The sequence below is a fragment of the Mixophyes fleayi genome, chromosome 7, assembly GCF_038048845.1.
Source record: "Mixophyes fleayi isolate aMixFle1 chromosome 7, aMixFle1.hap1, whole genome shotgun sequence".
Lineage (NCBI taxonomy): Eukaryota > Metazoa > Chordata > Amphibia > Anura > Limnodynastidae > Mixophyes > Mixophyes fleayi.
The window spans coordinates 93,054,035-93,075,460 of NC_134408.1; the positions used below are offsets into that span (position 1 = coordinate 93,054,035).

Genomic DNA, 21,426 nt, shown 5'->3' on the forward strand with positions numbered 1-21,426 from the left:
CGGAGAGGCCAAAGGATTGAAGGGTGTGGAGCAAGAGCGGGTGGTCAACGGTGTCGAAGAGAATGAGAAGGGAGAAGTGGCCCCTAGCTTTGGCAGCGAGGAGATCGTTGGTGACTATGGCCAGGGCAGTTTCAGTGGAGTGGAGGGGGCGGAAGCCAGATTGGAGAGGATCGAGGAGGGAGTTATCAGAGAGATAGGTGGAGAGGCGGCTGCAGACGAGCCTCTCAAGTATTTTGGAGGCAAAGGGGAGAAGAGAGATGGGGCGATAGTTGGAGAGAGAGGTGGGGTCGGGATTAGGTTTCTTAAGAATGGGGGATACAAGAGCGTGTTTGAAGGAGGAGGGGGAGATGCCGGTGGAGAGGGAGAGGTTGAAGAGGTGGGCGAGGTGGGAGCAGGTGGCGGGGGAAAGGGAGCGAAGGAGGTGGGAGGGGATGGGGTCCAGGGGACAGGAAGATGGAGGAGAGGATGAAATGAGAGAGTGGACTTCTTCTCCCGTAGTGGGGCGAAAGGAGAAGAGGGAGTGGTGGCTAGAGGGAGAGGAAGGGAGGGCGGGGGAGGGGAGGAGGAGATTTCAAGAAGAATATATATCTCTATCTACAGTGTATATTTATAAAATAGTATATATACGCACATTCACATAATCACTATTGGTAGTAAACAAAACTTAACTTTTATTCTATTTCTTTCTTTATTATATGTACCTAAAAGTTATATAATATAACTAAACAGCCCTTAATGAATAAAAACAAACCCATTTTTAAATGGAAATAGTTATATCTAGTATCACCTCTGATGCGTGAATAAAGACTCTGCAGACTCCTCTAAATATACTTAATCTTCAACACTTGAAACTCATTATAATAACCTGTCTCACAGAACAAAATCTCTTTTTGGAATATTTACACATGATTAGGTGAATTGTCCCAGTTATTTTGGATTCCATACGGAAGGCTGCAATAAAGCCACCACACCATGCAAAAATCTGTCCCGCCAGCAAATAGAAGGCTTTTTGCCACACTAAAATGTGTGCTTGCAAAACAGGCAAAACAATAAAAAAAACAAGACAAAAATAAATAAACAGCTATTGCTTTGGAAATGATTTTACATATTCTGGCTTTGATGATCTTCGCTTTGTAGCTTTTACATTTATGGTCCATTTCTGCACATTTTTCTCTTACATACAAAATGGACACAAATGCATATATAACAAATACAGAGATACATATGCAAATTAAACAGAATACACAAAGTGCTACATCGTACTAATTCAGATGTTTGATACACAGAAATGATTTATGTGAAGAGTAAATACTAACATTGCCCAAGACAAGTGTGGGAGTCATGACTACAGAAAAGTGCAGACAGCGACCAACTGACACACGTACGAACAGGTAGTACAGGAATACACGAGATGGTCCATCAATTACAGACCTGCTCAGTTAAGTAAAGACAAAAACAGCTTAATATTTCAAATCTGGTTTCACCAATGAAGGGAATTTCAAATATGGGCGATCATGTTCTCAGGAGATGAGAAGTAGGTGGGAGGATGAATCTGAAGATTGCAATAAGATAATTCAGAAACGGTTAAAAAACTTTTCTATACATTTCCACACAAGAGAAGAGGTGGGGATTCTATTGAATGTATCATATTTAGAGTATTATCATAAGGATTAAAAAGTTATTGTCTTCACGGTACAAGATCAACAAGCAGTCAAATTTACACTGTAAAAGCATGGTGAGAAAAAGCTGTACATTGTGTCCATCTTTATATGTACAAGTACTTGTTAATGTACCTTTTGAGAATTTTGTAATTTTGTTAAAGATAAGATGTTACTATTAATAAAACGTACTTTAAAAAAAAAAAAAAAAAAAAAGTTATTGTCACTGCCAATTCTTTCTCATAGTCAATTAGGTATTATGAATGTATGTAACTCCTGCTTGTAAAAAATTAGCTTACTCTGCATATTCAAGAGGGATTCGCATATTCTTTGTCCACAGTACTACAGTCTATTATTTAATAAAAATATACAGAAATTGCACATTGCCTTTTGTCACAACTTGAAAGCTTAGTACAAGTTCTTATGGGTACTTCACAGTTGTGCAAATAATATTAAATTGCCTTTCAAATCAAGAAACAAAAAGCAGGTGAGGATTATTGGTCCCTAAGGGATTGTTTGCAAAATGTGTTTTTTTTTCTCCATGTAGGATGTTCAGCAGTTGTTCTACTAGAACAAACACCATGTTAATGACCCCACATGGACTAAGAGTTCAATTCAACAGTTGCACTGTTAAAAAAAAACACTTGTTTGCTGCATCACTCGCAGGGCATATTTCCACTTTTTTACTTAATTACAATGAATGTATTAGAAGCACATGAAACATATTTTTTTTATGTGTTGAGCCAGATTGCACTCAATTTGATGACTGAAAACTGTGCATTAACGGATTGAAAAACAGCATGGCGGGTTGGAAACACATCAACACATTACATGAAGCAAAAATATCTACACAGTATACATAGATTTTATTCTTCTCATCTGTCTAAAATGCATCACAAATGGATAAAAAGGTAATGTTGTGAATGAGCCCTACAAGAAACCATTAATAGGTGAGTGACACACAAAAAAACAATGTAATAATGTTCTACATTGTATGTCACATTTTTTGGGTGATACAGCACTAGGTAAGTAAGGACAGGAAAGTAAGATACAGACACAACGTTCATAAATATTATATCTTGGCAATTGAAGAATCATTGCTATGGATTTTCCTTGTTTTTAAAATGTGCAAGAAAGTTTTCCATTATAAGTGTAATGTGGATCAATACCGATCTTTTCTAAAACATCTGATATGAACAGGCTTATTGTAAATGCGGATGTGTGGAACATGTTACCTCAGTTCCATTGTTAGTAAGTTACAAATAATGAAAGCTTTCTGTCTATACTAGTTTGTGTGACTCTGCAACACAATCAACCAAGTTACCCGAGTTCATATTTCAAAAGTTGCTAAAGCCCTCAGAGCCAAAACAGAGCAATTTAAATCAGTAGATTATCTAATTAATCCATACAGTCACTGGGGATCTCATCTGTCTGCAATAAGTTTACTTTTACTGTCAAATGGAATTGGAAATTCCACTCATTGCAAATTCACACTACAACATGTACAGTACTTAATTGTCTACACATAAATAAAAACACGAGACAGAGGACCTAATCACTTCTGGGACCCACAATATTCATTGCGCCAGGAAATAGGACTCGATTATGTTCACTTCTGCACCTCTTAGAGTAAGTCCTGGGATTGTTAACTGAGGCAGAGCTGTCCCCATCCAAATACATAATTAACCATTCAGGTACTCTCCACCACCTTCATTTTAAAACATCTTTCATTTAGTTAATGAACGTTAAAACAGCACACATTAAGCACCAAATACGATCATACTCAGCTATATTTGTGTGACTTTAAGCAGCGGACAAATGCTAGTACTTCTTACAAATTTACTAATCAGAATACTACAGAGTATATCCTAAGAGGAGAGAACTAGTATGGTGCTTTTATGGCCTGAAAGTCAGATGCTGGACATGGTCTTTGCCAGTATATTTTCAAGATTAAATATTTATAAAATTTAATATATACATGTGCAAAATTAATGGTATTTGATACTTGACTATAGTTTGGTAGTTGATATATAAAAGTCGAATTTTCTTTTTACCTGTTAAGCTACTTTAACAATCCCAGTAGCTGGTTTTGAAACACACACACACTCTGTTTTTATCAACTTTTATTAGGTTACCACATAAAAGCTCAATTTTTCATGAACAAAAATGCCAAGTTCACAATGATTACCCAGTACTCCCGAAACTAAAAACAAGAATTTTCAAAAGTCATCTAAGTGGTCACTTGAGCAATACACTAGGTCCAGGGGTCAAAGTAACTTTTGTTTTTTTGTGGTTAATGTTTCTGAAAATGATCACATATAGCAGCAATGCTATTCTAACTAAAGCCACAGTCAAAATCATCTACTTTCTTTACACATTAACTATTGACTTTAAGTAACCATAAATCTTGAAGGGAAAGAAAACAAAATTACGTGTCACATCAATCTCCACAAGATTCAATTTGGGGGAAATTCTCTTTCTAAGGCTAGGTACACAATGGAGGTTTTCCAGTCAATTATTGGGTGCCCACTACCACATTAGTTATATACTTACACGATGAAGCTAACGAAATGTATTATTCCTGTCACAATATTATACCCTATGCCCTATATTATGCCCTATTATACCTACAAGTGGCTGTATCAGAAGGAGAGGAAGAGGACAGAGTTCAAAGGATCTGGCCAGGTACTGAGGAATGCTTAGTTGTAAATGCTATTACTGGTGGCTGTTCACTATATATCGCCATTAAGGGCAGCTGGTTACTTGGCAATACTAGTATTGCTGGCATATTATTAGATATTAAAGCTACTGTAACTACTGGTGACAATACTGCGCATTACTACTGTAGGTGACATTATTGGACATTAATACAGGGAACCACTGTCCTATGGCTGTACAGTTTGGAATAATTTCAACTGCTGACATACTCCACATTGCTGTTGTTGGCTGGTCGTCCACAACTTTCAACACTTTTGTCAAGGTCCTTCGTGCCGCTGGCTTATTACAAATAATATGCCCTACAGTATAGTTCTTTAATTGGTTACAGGTAAAATATTATTAGATAAAACATTTGAGGGAATCATCTTCATTTATTTATAATAAAAAAGGGGATATGTGCAGCCCTTTCAATGAGGCAGGGGGCAAGATGTGAGCCTCCCCCATTCCAAATATTGCAGGTTGTACCTCACTAGGTTAGGAACCAACAAGTTAGAATAGTTTGCAAACATGAAGAAAACAAAAACAAGACTCATCCTGACAACAGGTTACCTTTCTCTCCATTCAGTTATGTTTTCGGACAGCTTACTGTCTGAAAACTTTCTGAACCAGTAAAACTATTAAACTGCGGCCTGCAAATATCTGCTTTGCCACACTATGCATGCACACTAAAATTCAGATGAATTTTAAGTTAAAAATAACTTGCACTGGCTTCTTACATCTGGAGAGGCAGATTGGGGATGGGCAAGCGCAGCATATATGAGCTTGCACACGTAAGTGTAGCACACCCAACAGTAATACAGAAAAAGACTTATCCAAATGGGATTGAAGGAAAAAAAAAAAAAAAAAAAGAAAAAAGCATTTATTTGCAACATTTAACCAATCAGAATAGCACTACTTGTTTCTTGCAGAACTGCAACACTAATGAATGAAATGGCTTACATCTGATTGGCCGGAGCATGGGAAAACCCCTCCTATTAGCTGTTCTCATTCACTCACACTGTGGCTCCACAAGAAGCATCATTCTGCAACTTTTCTTTTTTTTTTTACTTTCACATTTTCGACTCAGTTATATTTCCTCTTCGGTACTATTATGGGTCTACAAGTAGTCCCACAAATGCCAGCATGCTCTGGCTGCCACGGGCATGTTGGCACTAGTTAATATATTCCGACCACTGGTGCCAATACAGCAGTAGTCAACACATTGATGATTATGATGACTGTTGTATTTTTAATTATTTAATCCGACTATCTACTTTGGGCCTCATGCTGAAAAACAAAAACCACCCGTAAAAATAGCGTATCTACACCCTGCCCCGCACCTGCAGCATGTGATCCAGGTTTACGTCAACCATACATACACCTACATACAACCAAGCAATAAGCACAAGAAAAGTATGTTAACATTTGTTTTTATAACTTAAAACACATTCATACTAGGCTTGAAATAATGCAGCAGATATAACATTTCTTCTCTCGTACAAAGGAAAGTAGTGCTTATGTTCACGCCTACTCTAAACCAGTTTGTTTGTTCTACAAATCATTTTTCACAATTTCTACATGAATCTCTACTCCCTTTTGAAAAAAACAAAACAAAATACAGAAACAAGGATTTAACCATTGCATTAGTTTCAGATGGTTACTGTACAAAATATGTTCATGCACAAGATAAGTACTGCAGTGATTAATACTTGCTAAGTGTTTCCTCATAATTAGCAAAATGGAACGTCTGGCAAGAACTCCTACATCTCAGCCATATCACATGCTGGCTTTATTCCTTTCAGCACAGATATATCTTTAATGTAGGTATTGCTTCCACTCATGAAAATAAGCACACCAATAAAATCACTTAACATGAGAGCAACAACTGTTTTTTCTGGTAGCACAAATACTAATGTAGTAGATTTAGAAATGTGCACATAAAATAACTATTTCCATTCCCAAGTACAACTTTCAGATCAAGAAATAAAAAAATAATAAAACTGCATCGAATCTCAACCAAATTGCAGTTCTGGATGTATACACTTACACACCCATATAAGGCTTTCTGATTGGATTGTGGACCTTGTAAAGAACACATTTCACTTGGTTTACCAGTTCCTGCTATGGTCTTATAATGCCAACCTCTGAATGGGGATGTCACTGTTCCTGTATATAGCAATATAAATGAATAATAAGTACAAACACAAATGAAGTTTCAGTTAATTTCTTTCTTTATTGAACAGTAGATCAAAACCATTCACAGTTAAAAAATAAAAAGTAGTTTTTGTACCCATTTATTTTCAGCAGTTCTTATTTTGCACAGTTTTTCTGTGCATACATTATAAATACTGTACATCCCACAATATGTCATTTAAGCAATTTTCTTTCATTTAGCTGGTTATATAGACTAAATAACGAAATGTGATCAGAAGAAAACACACCATTCCCTTTTGATCCATTTCAATCAGGCACAGTCCTTAAAATGGGAGCAATCAACATATTAATACAGTGCTATAAGTAGGAACTTTAAACAATCACTTGGTGGTTTCCAATCTATGTTAATTAGATAATGAAGAGTGTTAACCTTTCACAATAAAGTGCTTTTCAATGCCAACCTATGAGAAGATCAATGCCCATTTTACAGTGAACCTTTGCACTGCTGTGCTTTAAAATAATCAGTTTGTCTGCAATTTGAAATGCCATTGGTTACAACGACTAAAGGCTTTCCCTGCATAGAAACACAAAGAATTTACTGATCAAGTCAACTGCAGTCTTTCATGTGTGCAGTGTTACAGTGCTTGCCCACAGTGTTTCAGTAGATGCAGATCCATGCTCTTCATAGGGATTAGTGGCAGAACTTTGAAAATAGGTGTTTAGTGCGGTAGAGGGTGAATTATGATTACTTGTGCAATGTCTACAACCAAGCATACAGTATGCCATCCTATATTGCACTAAAAGCTCCTTCCCCCGTTATAATTTCTGCTGCTGATCTATTGTAAATGAATAGAAACAGAACAATAACCTATGAAGGTCAAACACCAAAGATAGTGCTGTATAGTCTTACCTGTCCTTGGTGTATATAGAAATTTACATCTCTGCCCATTTCAAAAAACGTACTTTTATTATAATATACTAGCAAATTAAAAGCCTGAAAAAAGGGCAGATAATAAAAGCAATGCAAAATGGCTACTGTGGTTTAGCAAAATTAGTATAAAGGTAATTGAAAGGTTAAACTATTATTTGTATCATAGAGTGTCTTGACACTGTTTAAGTATAATCAATACAAAACAATGGGGCATATTTAATTAGGTTTCCGGTCCGCGGTAACGCGCCGGAACGGGCCGCAAAGTCAATCCATGGTACCGCAATAACGTTGATTTTCGTGCGCACCCCATAGGGTTGTGTAGAAAAATCTGCGATATTGCGGTACCGTCAATATTGCACAGTTTTCACGGTAATGCGCGTTACCGCAGACCAGAAACCTTATTGAATATGCCCCAATGTGTCAAGTACAAGTAAGCAGGAGATTCTTAGTGAGTGATTACAAAATAAACCTAAATTAAGAATTATTTCTGTATTGTTATTTTCAAGTATCATGCGGATATATCATTCTGAACTGGAACATACTGAACACTAGACTTCAGAATCTCTCTAAAGTGACATCTGCCAGCTAGCATTTACAAGGATTGGGGAATTATTACCGCTGCTTAACGGTCCTTTTTTCTCTGACTGCAGGACCGGACCACCGATATTGCCTGACTCACATAGTCCATTTTACATGTTAAGTATATCAAATTACATGCATTTTTTGCTTTATAGATTTAGATTAATTCAGTTACTAATGTAAGTATGTGTTAAATATATACAAATTGAGTTGATATCCTCCTATGTTTTTATTCCTGAAATCCACTTATTCATGCCAATATAATCCTGATATATACCTGAGGGTCCCATAGCGCTTAAAATCTCTGACCCTCCATATCTTACATTGCAGGTATATAGTAAAAGTTCATTTTAAAAATAGACATTTTATTCAAATTTTACATTAAGGGGCAGATTCAATTCCCTAAATATCCACGTGATCTGCCTCTGGAACAGCAGTGAGACACCTTGCGCGGATATTTTTCTTTTTTTAACTGAACTGATGCCGATTTTCTGCTTGTGTCCCATAGAGGTGCAAACAAAAATCTGAGTTACTTTTTCCCGTAATGTTGGTAAAAATGCGCATCCCCAATGTTCTTAGGAACATCGTGGACAATTGAATATGCCTCTAAGAAGTCCCATTTTCATAAAACAGTTTCAACAGTAAACACAAAACTACTTAACATCATAAGATTAGTTTTGTTGAAACTATTTTTTCCTTAAAGTTATGTATCATTCAACTGTCAACTCCCTGATAGCATTGCAGCAGTTTCAACATAAAATGAAGATTGCTCCCGTCAGTGTAGCTTCAGAGCGAAAATTAAGTGCTTACAAAGATCATCCGTTTTATGTCACCTAGTAGCAAAAGAGATTTCTTTTGATGTACACTTGTATGTAACTCATTGCAGGTTGCATTCATTTAAACTGCACTACTAAAATGATGGCAATAACCTGATTGGTTGCTATGGGTTACAGCACATATGCACACATAAGGTGGAAGAATTACTAACCTGCAGTTTAATCAAACAGCAGGTTTTCATGCACTTTGATCTGTAAAGGTGAAACCAAACATCAAAACACATTATTTTAAATTGTAATCCCGATTTTAATACATGGAAGGTATACACATCATTCCATGTTTTAAGTGGTAGCTTTACCACATCACTGCTTATTAGTTTAAACAAGAAACAAACACAGTAAAGATGGTTCAGACAGGTGAGATTCTCAAACTGCATGTATTTGAGTTATTTTGCCTGTCAGAAAGGTAAAAAATAAATTTAGTTTAAGAAGTAAAACCTCCCTTCAATTAACTACAATCCCAAAGCTACTCAGCAGTGAGTCTGGTCCGCTAATAGGGAGTACGAAAAAAGGATTCTGGCCCCTACACCTAGAGAGTACAGGCCCTATGCTTACTAGTACTGGGCCCCTCCTGGTACACCTGAACAGTGGGTAACAGGATAATAATGTAAAAATATAGTGCAAGCACTTATTGCACTACAAGTGTCAGCATGCACCAGTGTACACTTGCATAAGTGTCACAAGGATGCCCTTGTAGATAAATAATGAAAGAGTAGTGCACACATAGATTAATACATTTATTCATTTATAGAAGGGGCACTATTATTGATTTTAATATTACTGGGCACGCTATTATGTATTGATCTTTCAATAGAGGCACTGCTTTATTATAAATCTATGAGAAAACTGCTCCACAATTTATCTGCAGAGGCAACACGTATAGTACTACAAGTACTTGCACTATATTTTGACATTATGTCCCTGGTACTCTAGGTGCAGGGGCCCGATCATTTTTTCAGGCCACTTCTAGAGCACCAGGCCCAATGTGGAGTAGTATGAATGGGTAAAACCAGTTGTTTTACATCAGGTTTTCTATACCATTTGGCCTAAACTGCATAACATTTAGATGTTTGCAAACTACCACACATATGGTTTTAGTTTTCATAAAACCTGCAGTTTGGCTCTGAAAAAGCGTCTGACATGTCGCGGTTTTCAAAACGCACACGCAAACCCCCCCATTGGCAACTCTGCCCCTATGGGTCTTCAGTTTTTAACAAATGAGCAGAGTAGTGATAGATATTTGTTATCCATGAAGACACGCAAATGAAGTGTACAAGTAGGATGACAGACCAGGGATGGGGAAAGTAGGACTCTGCTATCTATTTTGTAAAGCTGTTCATGCACTACACACCAGCATTTCTACACAGAAATCAATTATCTCTTTGTGAGTATTATTTTCTACTCTGCTTATCTGTTAGAAAAGTAGAACTGAAGAGAGACAGAGATGTAAGTGTGCGCATTAACTATGCTGGTAATAAGCACAAAACTCTTTAGAGTGTTTCCTCCAGTTCTGGAATTAATTTCCATTGACAGGATAATGAGAGACGGGGTTGAATGCCAAGATCAGCAAACAGACTGCTAAAGCAAGACAAACCTGCTTTTATACTTGGGGGGAAAAAAAGGACTGACTGTCTAAAGGAGTATGTCCCAACTGTACAGAAACTGGACCAAGGAGAAAGGAAAACTGTCATACAGATTCTTACAGCATGAATTCTCTTGCATCAGTTTTCTTGAAATAGGTCACTTCAGATTTGTATCAGTATTATAATTATATAAACTGTATTTACAATAATAAAATACAAAGGGATGGCTGTTGGCTTGAAAAACAAAGGTTAACTGTAGGTGAGACAAATTTAGTGGTGTTAGTGGATTGCAATAGCTATGAACTTGTTCATCCTTCAGTGAACAAGCAGCTGCCCATCTGTATTCACTTAACAGATGGTACAATGGGGACACACGGCTAATTTTCCAAAGCTGGCAAGAGCAGGAATCTCCCTGACTCCTGTAACATTTTACAGCTCTCTGAAAGGTCTACATGGATACAAATAGTTATAATGTGCTTCCCTGCTATACATACTGTATTAAACAGACTAATTATCTAAAAAGCAGTTTATTTGGGAATTGTTATATAAATAGTAGACAATATAACTAAACTAAGTAAGAAGTAAGGCAGGCACTGCAACAACTTTCCATGAGAATTGTCACAACAAATAACAAGAAAATGTATTTTCTTCAATCCTTATGTTGAATTCTGCTCACCTCTCAATCTTTATAACCTTTGTATAAAATATTTACAAATATATAACTTTACCCTTGTCTGGGCTTTTTATATAAAAACTAAAAAAAAAAACCTGATAACTGCAGTGAACCCAATTGTCCGAAAATCAGATCACAAATGTTGCCCAAAACCTTAATTCAGTTTATTTGGAGAAACTATGAGATGAATGGCTGCAGTCCATAGAAAGATAATTTTTTTTTTCTAATATATAATTATTTTATTTTTGTGTCAACAAGAGGCTACTCTAGAAATCATATATTGAAGAGCAATACACCAGTAAATGTTCTATATGCGCTAGGCTATTTATCCAACAATTAGCAGGGAATAAAATGCTATTATTTGGCTATTGCCCTATTAATCTTAGGAGATGCCCATAAATCAGTCTGTTTTGATGCCATGCTGGACTTTTCCAAGTTGTATATTCCTGCTTTCTCATCACCTACATGCTAACTATGCCCATACTTGATATTTTGAACAGTGTTTCTCTAGCCTGTTCCTCAAGCTTCACCAAAAGCACATGATTTTTGATAGCCTGAAAGAAAGACATGTGAATATACAAAATTGATAACGTTAAACAGTATAATCAGTTAGAAAACAAGTCTAATATTACATATGATGTTCCAGGTCATTTATTGCTCAGGGATGGTGGCTTCTGACTTTCTGATTAAACAAATCTGTTGTGATGTACAAAGGAAAGAAAAAAAAAAAAAAAAAGTACAATTCCACTTAAAATTAATCTGTCACTTATTTACAATGGTCGCACCATAACTTTTGATTAAACCTGTACTTATGAGCATGAAGCTATGAATTACCTAGTTACAGTGACGTTTGAGACACAAATATATGATTCCACTGTGTCAATCCCTACAAACTCCTCACCTACAAAGCCCTCACCCTGCTCCCCTGCATATCCAACCTCGTCTCTCTTTATTCTCACACCCGCCCTGCCAATGACCCGCTCACATCAACAGCCTACTAATTATCACATCACAGTCTTGCCTCCAAGAAGTCTCCAATGCTGCTCTACACCTAGGAACACACATCCACATCATCATTTATATGGCGCCCACAAATTCCATAGCGCTTCCCAACTGGGAACAAACACAGTAATAAAACAATACTGGATAATACAGACAAAGATGTAAGAAGGACCTGCTTGCAAGCTTACAATCTATGGAAAATGGGAATTTAATATATTAGTTTAAGTCTACGTAATGCATTTCGGTCCAGAGCTCAAAAGTAAAAAGTGATTTGTATGCTATATAATCCAGTCACACAGCAATGCTGATCAGGGACTCAGAGGGTTGTCGTCTTGTGGGAATTGTGCAAAAATGGTAATAGGGTAAACTAGGGAGGTTAAGGAATATTATAAGCTTGCCGGACAACATGGGTTTTCAGAGAATGCTTGAAGGTTTGTAGACCATAAGAAAGTCTTAGGGGTGAATTCAACTGGCTGCGTTACTGTAAAAAGTAACGCGGTCTGCACACTATTACCGTTATTACGGTAGATTCAACACAGGCTTTTTGCTCGCAGCTCCCTGAGTTGCAACTCAAAAAAAGTTTTGTAAACGGGAATGGGAGGATGTAACGCAGATCTTGTGCAGAGCGAAGTTATCGATTTGGGAGATATTTTGAGACAAGTGAGGAGAAGCATGTTGGTGCAGTTTTGTTAATGGCCTTGTAGGTTAGCAGAAGTATATTATATTGGATTCGGTAAAAAACTGGCAACCAATGTAGATACTGACAGAGTGGCTCAGCAGAGGAAGAACAATTTGCAAGGGAAATCAACCTAGCCGCTGCGTGCATTATAAACTGTTGGGGTGAGAGTCCGATTTGTGGAAGACCAGAAAGTAGTAATGGCAATAGTCAATGCAGGAGATGAGTTTTTGCAGTGTCCTGTGTAAGATATGTACATATTCTGAAAATATTTTTAAATGTATGTAACATGATTTAAATATAGAGTTGATCTTGGGGACAATGGATAGTTCGGTGTCAAAGATCACACCTAGATAATGAGTTCGCATGGTGGGATTTATGGTCATGTCAACAGAAGTAGAAATGTCAGGTAGGTAAATTCTGTTGGTGAGTGGGAATATTATTAACTCTTTTTTTGAAAGATTGAGTTTAAATTGGTGAAAGGACATCCAAGATGAAATGGCAGAAAGACAGTCAGTAACATGGGACAACATAGATGGCGAGAGATCAGGAGAGGAGAGATAAATAAGGGTATCATCCACATGTAGATGATGGATGATGCTGAAATCCAAAAGGAGCTTATTAGTTTTCCAAGATACATGGTATACGCAGAGGATATAATACTGAGCCTTGTGGGACTTCAACTGATAAAGGAAGCAGAGCAGAGGTGGATTCACAGAAATTAACACTGAAGGTGTGATTAGAAATGTAGGATGAGAACCAGGATATGACAGTATCTTCAGACCTAGGGACTGTAGCGTTTGTATGAGAAGAGAGTGGTCAACAGTGTCAAATGCAGTAGAGAGATCCAGGAGAATTAGAACAGAGTAATGGCCTTCAGTTTTAGCAGTGATCAAATCATTTAGTCAAAAGCAGTGTCTGTGGAGTGTTGAGAACGAAAGCCTTACTTAAGAGGATCCAATAGGTTGTTTGTGGAAAGAAAGTGTGAGGTGAGTGTAGACAAGTCTCTCTAAAAGCTTGGAGGGTCAAATGACCTGAGAGATGGGACTGTAATTTAAGAGACCGTTTGGGTCATAAATTTATATTTTCAGAATAGGAGTAATCAATGTGTGCTTAAATAATGAGGGAGGTAGAGGGAGAGAACAGATTTTATTTAGAGGTGGAATTAGCACAGGAGACAGGGATCTTAGATACAATCAGACTCTGGTTGGGGTTATGGGTAATTGACGTCATACCTGGAAGTGGAGCCAGTGAGCGGCGGTGCCGCGAGCGCTCTCCTACCACTTATCAATGGGGTTAGAGCTTTAGTTTTTATCTAACATTAGCACTGTTCATTTATTAAGTAGGGAAACGCAGGGCAGCATGTATAACTAGTATTAATGGATTAGACCATATGCACGATTATCATATCCTACTTTACTAATAAATATGGATAATAAGGGAGAGATATAATCAACACATATTGGGCTGGGACCATAGTTTTCATTCAGATGCTGTTAGGTATTTCAAAGCCACTATTACAGCTTTATATCATCCATACTATCACAGCACTTTTTGTAGGTCCTTGGGATTACTATTCCAATACTCTCTTACTAGCGTTTACATGCTATCCACGATATCATTTATCCCCAGATCTCTGAGATCTTTGTTAGAATTATGCACCAATATATGCTTTCCAAATTTTGAGGGATATTCATACTAATTTTTACCTACTCAGATACAATATATTCAATTTTGAATACAGGTGACAATTCGTTCTGATTATAATTGATTCAGTACAAGATCATTGCTTTCCCATCTGGCTCCAGTATCCATGGTTTTTTAACACACTGTTATATTCTTTTTTCACATACAATCTATTTCTATTTTTTAATATTTCACTTTTTACCAATGAGGTTTAATATCATCATTTGGCTAGATATGTTTTTTATGATAATATGAATTAATAAAGGCATTTGCCCTTAACAATAGATTAAATTAATTATATTCATTTGTATTGGTTTGGATAGGAGTGCTCTGATAATCCATTTTCTTCCTCTCTTTGCTCTAGTATATGTCACAATATGGAAAGAGCACCCCCTCATGTATAATTAATGATATTTTCTATACATTAATGAGGTATATCCAGGCTCTGTGCGGATATTTTTTGTCCTTCTTTAGCTACAATCAGACTCTCCACCAGCCTCCAATGCTTCAAACGCTCCTTAAAAACTCCACTCCCACCAGCCACCCTCCCTATCCCCACATCCACTTGTCTCAGTCTCATGACTTCCAATTAGATTGTAAGCTTGCACAAACAGGGCCCTTCTTCCTCTTGTCTGCTTCAACCTTGTCCACCTGTGTGTCCTTGTCTCTTACCCCTTGCATGTTCTTTACAACACTTGTTAAATGCCCTGCCTATTACATCTTAGACACAGTATTATGCTTCATGTATGTCCATTATTTTGCCTGTTGCTATGTCTTTGTTATATGCTCTATTTCCCCACTGTACGATGCAGCAAACTTTTGTAGCGCCTCATAATTAAAATAATAATAATGTGTCCTTTAAGCATTTGGATTTATCTGTGAAAGGAGCGGAAACATCTGGACAATACTACCAGCCCAGACATCTGAAAAAACAAATATTCACTGTGACACTTATTTAGCTGTAAACTGAGGTGAGGTATGCTTTCCTGAACAGCAACAGGGATTATGAGCACAGCATTTGCTCTTTTCTCAACGGGAGAGTCAAAAGAATGCCACCCCAAAAAACAAAGTAGACATTGTCTAATTTATTATTCTTTCAAAGAAAGGTAAGAGAACTCAAGGTCATGTAAGCAAAATAAAAACACACACATAAAAGCCCATTTTTTGCTGCAAACGAATCCAGAATTTAAATATATATATATGGAATCAACATATATTTGTGCTTTACATTACTACTGGAAATGTAAAAGAGAATATCATTATAAAAAAACTGGGCTTTCTTACTCAAGAATAGGTGTTCTATGAAAATACAAAGCTTCCTGGCACTAAATCACATGACCTCCATTGTATTAAAGATTGACAGAAAAGAAAAAACAAAACAAAACACATTATCCCATAATATTACTTAAGATTTTTAAGACGATAAATACTATGACACTACTATGATAAATTAATTTTGAGGCATCAAAAACACAGTGCACATATTGTGTGAAATAAAACTGAGTAATTCAGCCTCGATATTCCACACCAAAGCCCGCCTTGTTTCAGACACTGAAAGATAACTTGAAAATGAATTGGATCAATAGTGTTTCAAGGCAAGGAACACACCACATAAACGTGGCGGGAATCCAAATAACCCATTGAGTTTTTTTTGTTTTTTTTTACTTTGTGGTTTCATTTCTCAAATACACTGTGTTGTCACATTGAGCTAAGAAAACCTCCATTCACTAATGACTGAAATCCAAATCTCTTTGGAAATATTGCAAGATGACGATTGTGGATAACATTGGAACTAAATTGTGTAGGGAACCATCTTTACCTTCTTTTTCATGTGTGTGTATGTCATTTGTTTCTATCGTGATCCTCTCAATGTACTGCGCTGCATAATAAGTTGACACTTTATAAATTTACTGCTGGTAGACCATAGCAGCGTGATGGACTGATTGATTGAGAGCAGGGTGCTCCGATAACATCATCACATGTTCACAGCCTATTAATGACACAAAGCAGCAACATGGTACATGAAGCAAGAAAATTTCAGCCCACTGCTTGTATATGATATATGAAGAAGTAGGGGAAGGCTGGAAAATTAATTGCAGGGTAGAGGTTGGTGTAAAATTAAACATGGAGAGTGACTGGAAATTAATAAAATGGGAGGGGAAGACTGGGGTTAGAGAAATTACTTAAAAGGTAAAGGTGCTGGTGGTGGGGGAAAATGAGCCACAGTATATTATAAAAGACAAAAGAACTTCCACTCAATGCAAACCATAAAGTCTGCATTTTGGAAATGTAAACCTGCCTGACATGACTGGGAGGCAACCCCAAGAAATGATAAGTTTTTAGATTTAAATTATTCAACCACAGACAAATGGTCGCCACTTGACTCAGCCCATCTGTCATTAAAGGGAGGATACTATTATCTTGGCTAAACCTAACCGCCACCAGGACTGTGTGTCAGGAAACACAAGTGGAGATAAAGAACAGACAGGGACCAGTAGAGGAGTGGAAAGTGCTCACTGCATGGTTAGGGGGCAGAACCAGGACCAGAGTACAGATATAACCAAAATGACAGGTGGGCAGTCAAGTGGTACCCGTATAATTAACAAGTATCTAAAAAAAAAAAACATGAAGACTTCTTTGCTTTCTAGCTTAAGGGGAAGAAAACAATGTTACATTGTGACACAGGAATGTATGTATTGGTATAGTGTGTTAGGTACTGTGTATGTTTTGTAAACATAACTTGCAAGCAAACTTTGTTCACTAGGTAGTTCAGTTCACTGGAAATGTGCATTCATATTTGATCAATGTATGCCAAGGGCGGGTACAAAACTAAAGCTCCTGCCTTACAGAAATTATTTTTGTTGAACTTTCCAGAGTTCCAGCTGTGGTTACAATTTGGTTTGCAAACCAGCTGAAATGCAGCAAGGAAACCAATCAGACTGGTACAGAAACAGCTCATTCATAAGTTGCTTTAGACAGTAAAATATTCAGAGGAATAAATCAACCACAGTTACCACTGTCAAAATCTATCAGCATGTACTATTACATGCTCAACAAACAAGCCTGTTGTATCTAGAAACCAGAAATAATGCAGGTGACAGATTGTGCTGTTACTATGTTATTAAATTCTGTAGTCTCAGTGACAACAGAATACTGGGACAATGCATGCAAACAGACTTCAATTATACAGTTATCAATGTCTAGGCTACTTTCAAGGAACATGAAGTACACCAAAACATTATTTAATTACAAAAAAATTGACAGCAAGAGAAAATAAAATAAATAACTGATTTTTATTTTTAATCAAATTACTAGGATACAAACACAATACATCATACACAATGTTGAGTGCCTGAACTCACAACATCAGAAAGCTTTTTTATGTAAAAAATTTATTCTAAAAATATTTGTTATTGTTCACTTGCATATTCTACTCCCTACACAATACAAGAATCAACAAAGGACATAGCACAAAGCAAATTGAATTAATTTTGGACATTTTTCCGATAATACTAAAGGATAATTCCACTTCCAAACAGGTGGCTTCCACAACATTTATTACAGCCAAACACACATATTTGCCAACAGAACATAATACCAGTGGGCTTTGGTTTAGCAATGATGGCTCCTGGAGTAATATTGTTTTGTTAGATTGCTCTGGATAACAGACACTACTATGTAGCATTGAAACTGTCTGGCCTGCCATTTACCAATTCAAACTCCATTTTGTATTGCAAGTGTTAGCTTTGTCAAAGATTCAATCAGTAACTAATGCCACCAGGCTACAGGTAGTTTTGTGATGATGTCTCAGGTGAGAGGCATATAGGCACTAATTCATTAAGGAAAGTAAGGCAAAAAATTGAGTATTGAGCTTTCTCCTGGACAAAATCATGTTACAATGCAAGAGGTGCAAATTAACATACGTTAAATAATGGCTGTTTTTTCATGTAGTACACAAATACGCAATAGCTTTATTTGTACACTGAAATTTAAAGTTGCTCTAGGACAACCAACTATAAATCTGTCCCCACATTTTAAATCTACCTCCCCCTCCAATGCGACATGGTTTTGCCAAGGTGAAAATTTTCTCGTTTTTTTTTTTGCTTTACTTTCCCTAATGATCAGGCCCATAGGGGCATATTCAATTGCCCACGTTACTCGCAAAATTAACGCGGCTTGCACACTATTACCGTAATTATCGTTATTAGTACCTTTAACGCCGGCTTTCAGGGAGCTGCAAGCTGAAATCTGCCTTAGAATTACCGTAATAACGGTAATACCTTCAACGCTGCGTTACTTTAGAGAGTAACCCGGACAACTGAATATGCCCCATAGTGTTTAGTGCATGTATTAAATAGACTGTGAATTGTAGCAACAATAATTGAACATAGTACTGAGATATCATTGCAAGCTGCCAATCGCCCACTAGAAATGAATTTTGAAAATACAACTAGAATAATGGTACAGAGATTCACACGAAAAATGAAATTTCTGGACTCTCAACAATAAAACTAATATTGGTTATTACAGATATTTAAAAATGAAATATTTAATTTGCAATAGTAAAATTGTATTCATCTCTTTTAAGACTCTGTAGACTATTTTAAACACAAAGTACATTTTCTAAAGTATTTCTGAAGCACTCAGCAAATCTGCAATTAGACATATCGTATTGGCAAAGAGGTAAAGATCCTATGAACTTACCTTTCAATGTAAATTGTTTACCATCATGTGAGTCTACAGCATCTGTTGAAAGATACAGTGTTTGCTTAAATGCCTTGCTTTAATTTTGTACTTAAATTATTATACAAAAGCATATATTATGCTGAATTTACTTTAAGCAAAGCAGAGATGGGCAACATGCAGCCCTCCAAGCTTTCACCTGTGGACCCCAGCTTCTTCCTGCTTTATTGGTCAATGGTCATTTTCTCTGCTTTATGTCTTGTCAAACCCAGTTCTTATTATCTGCTTCATGCCCCATGAAGCTTCACCCATGGCCCCAGCTCTTATTAAATAATGGACTGAGGAGGCTGAGGGGTGTTTTAAGAAAAGTAGGAGATCCAAGAGGTGTTTTTAGGTAAATATTGTTCTAAAGGGCATATGGGGGTGATTGTGGTGAGTGAGGTGTCTGAGGCATGTTTTGGTTTGAGTGGTTTTTTTTTGGCCTAAAGGTATTGTTTTAACTTATTACTAAGATTAAGGGTAATGTGCTGCCCATTTATAGTTTATCAGGTTGCTGATACCTGCAATAAAGTATACTTAACAGTTAAGTCTAAAGCAGCAATCCCATAAAAGAAAGGAGGAATGTTTTTTTAACATAAATCCCGGTGGCAGACTATAAGAAACAGTTCATAATTACCTTTTTTCGTGGTTTGTTTTTTTCAGGCCGCTATTAACTATTTATAATTCTGCATACTTTCCACAGTGTAATGTAACTAAAATGGTGATCACTGACACACGGTACATAATGTAGTGAGCAGAAAGCCCCCCTGAGATTTGTTTTCATTGCAACGTCTTCCCCCTCCTTCTCCCCTTTCTGTCTTCACATGACATGTGTCTGTATCTGGCAGCCATACAGCCTCCAAAGAGATTTTAAAAAGGAGATTACAATTTGTAGGAGAATAGCTAAGAAATGTGATATGCATGCTTAAAAGGTACTTAACTTTCTATTTAAAAAAACATCTATTACAGATTCATGCTTTAGCTCTAAACTGTAGCTTTTTCTCAAGACATTGTACAATTTATAGAGTTAAGATCCACGCTCATGATAAATGTCACAAATTGACCATTGTTCTCTAAATACAGCCATGAACTTTAACATGATATACCATTTTATTTTACAATCATCAGTCTCTATAAGGTAGAAATAAAACCACACCTCAATTTATTCTAATTTTATCTATATGTACAATATATCATTCTACTTAAGCACAGATTAATGACATCATTATTAAAACAAGCACAATTCCAGTTACATTGCAACAGGTTTTGTACATTACAATGCATATTATCTTCAAAAATTATCACAATCAAAATAGTCCTGTATTTTCTGCAGCAAATGATAATACCAACAGAAACATATGTTTTGACAGACTGTCTGACAACAGTGGCAGTTCAATATATTTACAATACAACTCACTGAAAGAAAATCTGACATATCTTTAGTAAGAACATATCTCTATGAAATCACTAAAATGGAAAAGGCAATAATTTATACTGATGAGAAACTTTAAGTGCCATGAAAAACAGTGCTGCATAAAGAGTCAAAATTAGTATTTATAACAAAATCTGAAAATTGCATGTTGTAAACTTATGTCATAAATATTTGACATAAATGACCCAATAAGCATTGTTAGATTTTGTGAAAAAAACAGATGCCAGGAATGTATGCTAAAAATACATTCTCAGTTTTATGTCGTGTAGGTGAGGTATACATAACTGTTAGCCGAGGTTTATATAGATATCACAAATAATCTGTATTATGTGTGATCTAAGCCTAAAAATACATTAGCACCGCATTTTTCATTGATCGAAATCTGACCTCATTTAGATTTAATGTGTAAATATTTAGCCCAGCAAGTTAGAGAGACAGCAGAGTGTATGAGATGAATAACTGCCCATTGATGTGTGCTGCAGAGGTGAATGTGAAACCCCCTCCCTTCTCTCTCCTGTCAGAATGGGGATACATTCTAACTATAGACCTAGTTAAGGATAGCCCTGTCATTGCTATAAATGTAGCTTTGCCTCCAATGTCTCGGTGTGTGCAGTCTGGGGATATGTACGATCCCACCATCCGTTTACCTCACTCCTCCTCCTCCTCACCCGGAGCCCCGGTCATGTCTCCCTACCAACTCTTCTTCCTGACAAGCGGCAGCTAAGCACCAACACCACCTGCCATAGGCCAATACTGTCCCACAAGCAAGCGCCGCCCTGATTGGTGTGCTAGCTGAG

The 21,426-nt window shown here is 36.7% G+C and overlaps 1 protein-coding gene across 3 annotated transcripts in view; it reads right to left on the bottom strand.

Annotated features, from left to right (window-relative positions):
- HYCC2 (hyccin PI4KA lipid kinase complex subunit 2) overlaps positions 1-21,425 on the bottom strand; it is a 73,219-nt gene extending 51,794 nt beyond the window's left edge. The window contains exons 1-2 of one of the 3 annotated variants that reach the window (XM_075180115.1): positions 21,277-21,425; positions 19,180-19,221 (exon numbers count right to left, since the gene is read on the bottom strand). The gene's annotated coding sequence lies outside the window, so the exon portion shown is untranslated. Of the gene's footprint in view, positions 1-9,007; positions 9,088-19,179; positions 19,222-21,276 lie in introns of those variants that run through there. The other 2 variants (XM_075180117.1, XM_075180116.1) reach the window with 2 other exon arrangements.
- Between the last annotated feature and the right edge of the window lies 1 nt (position 21,426).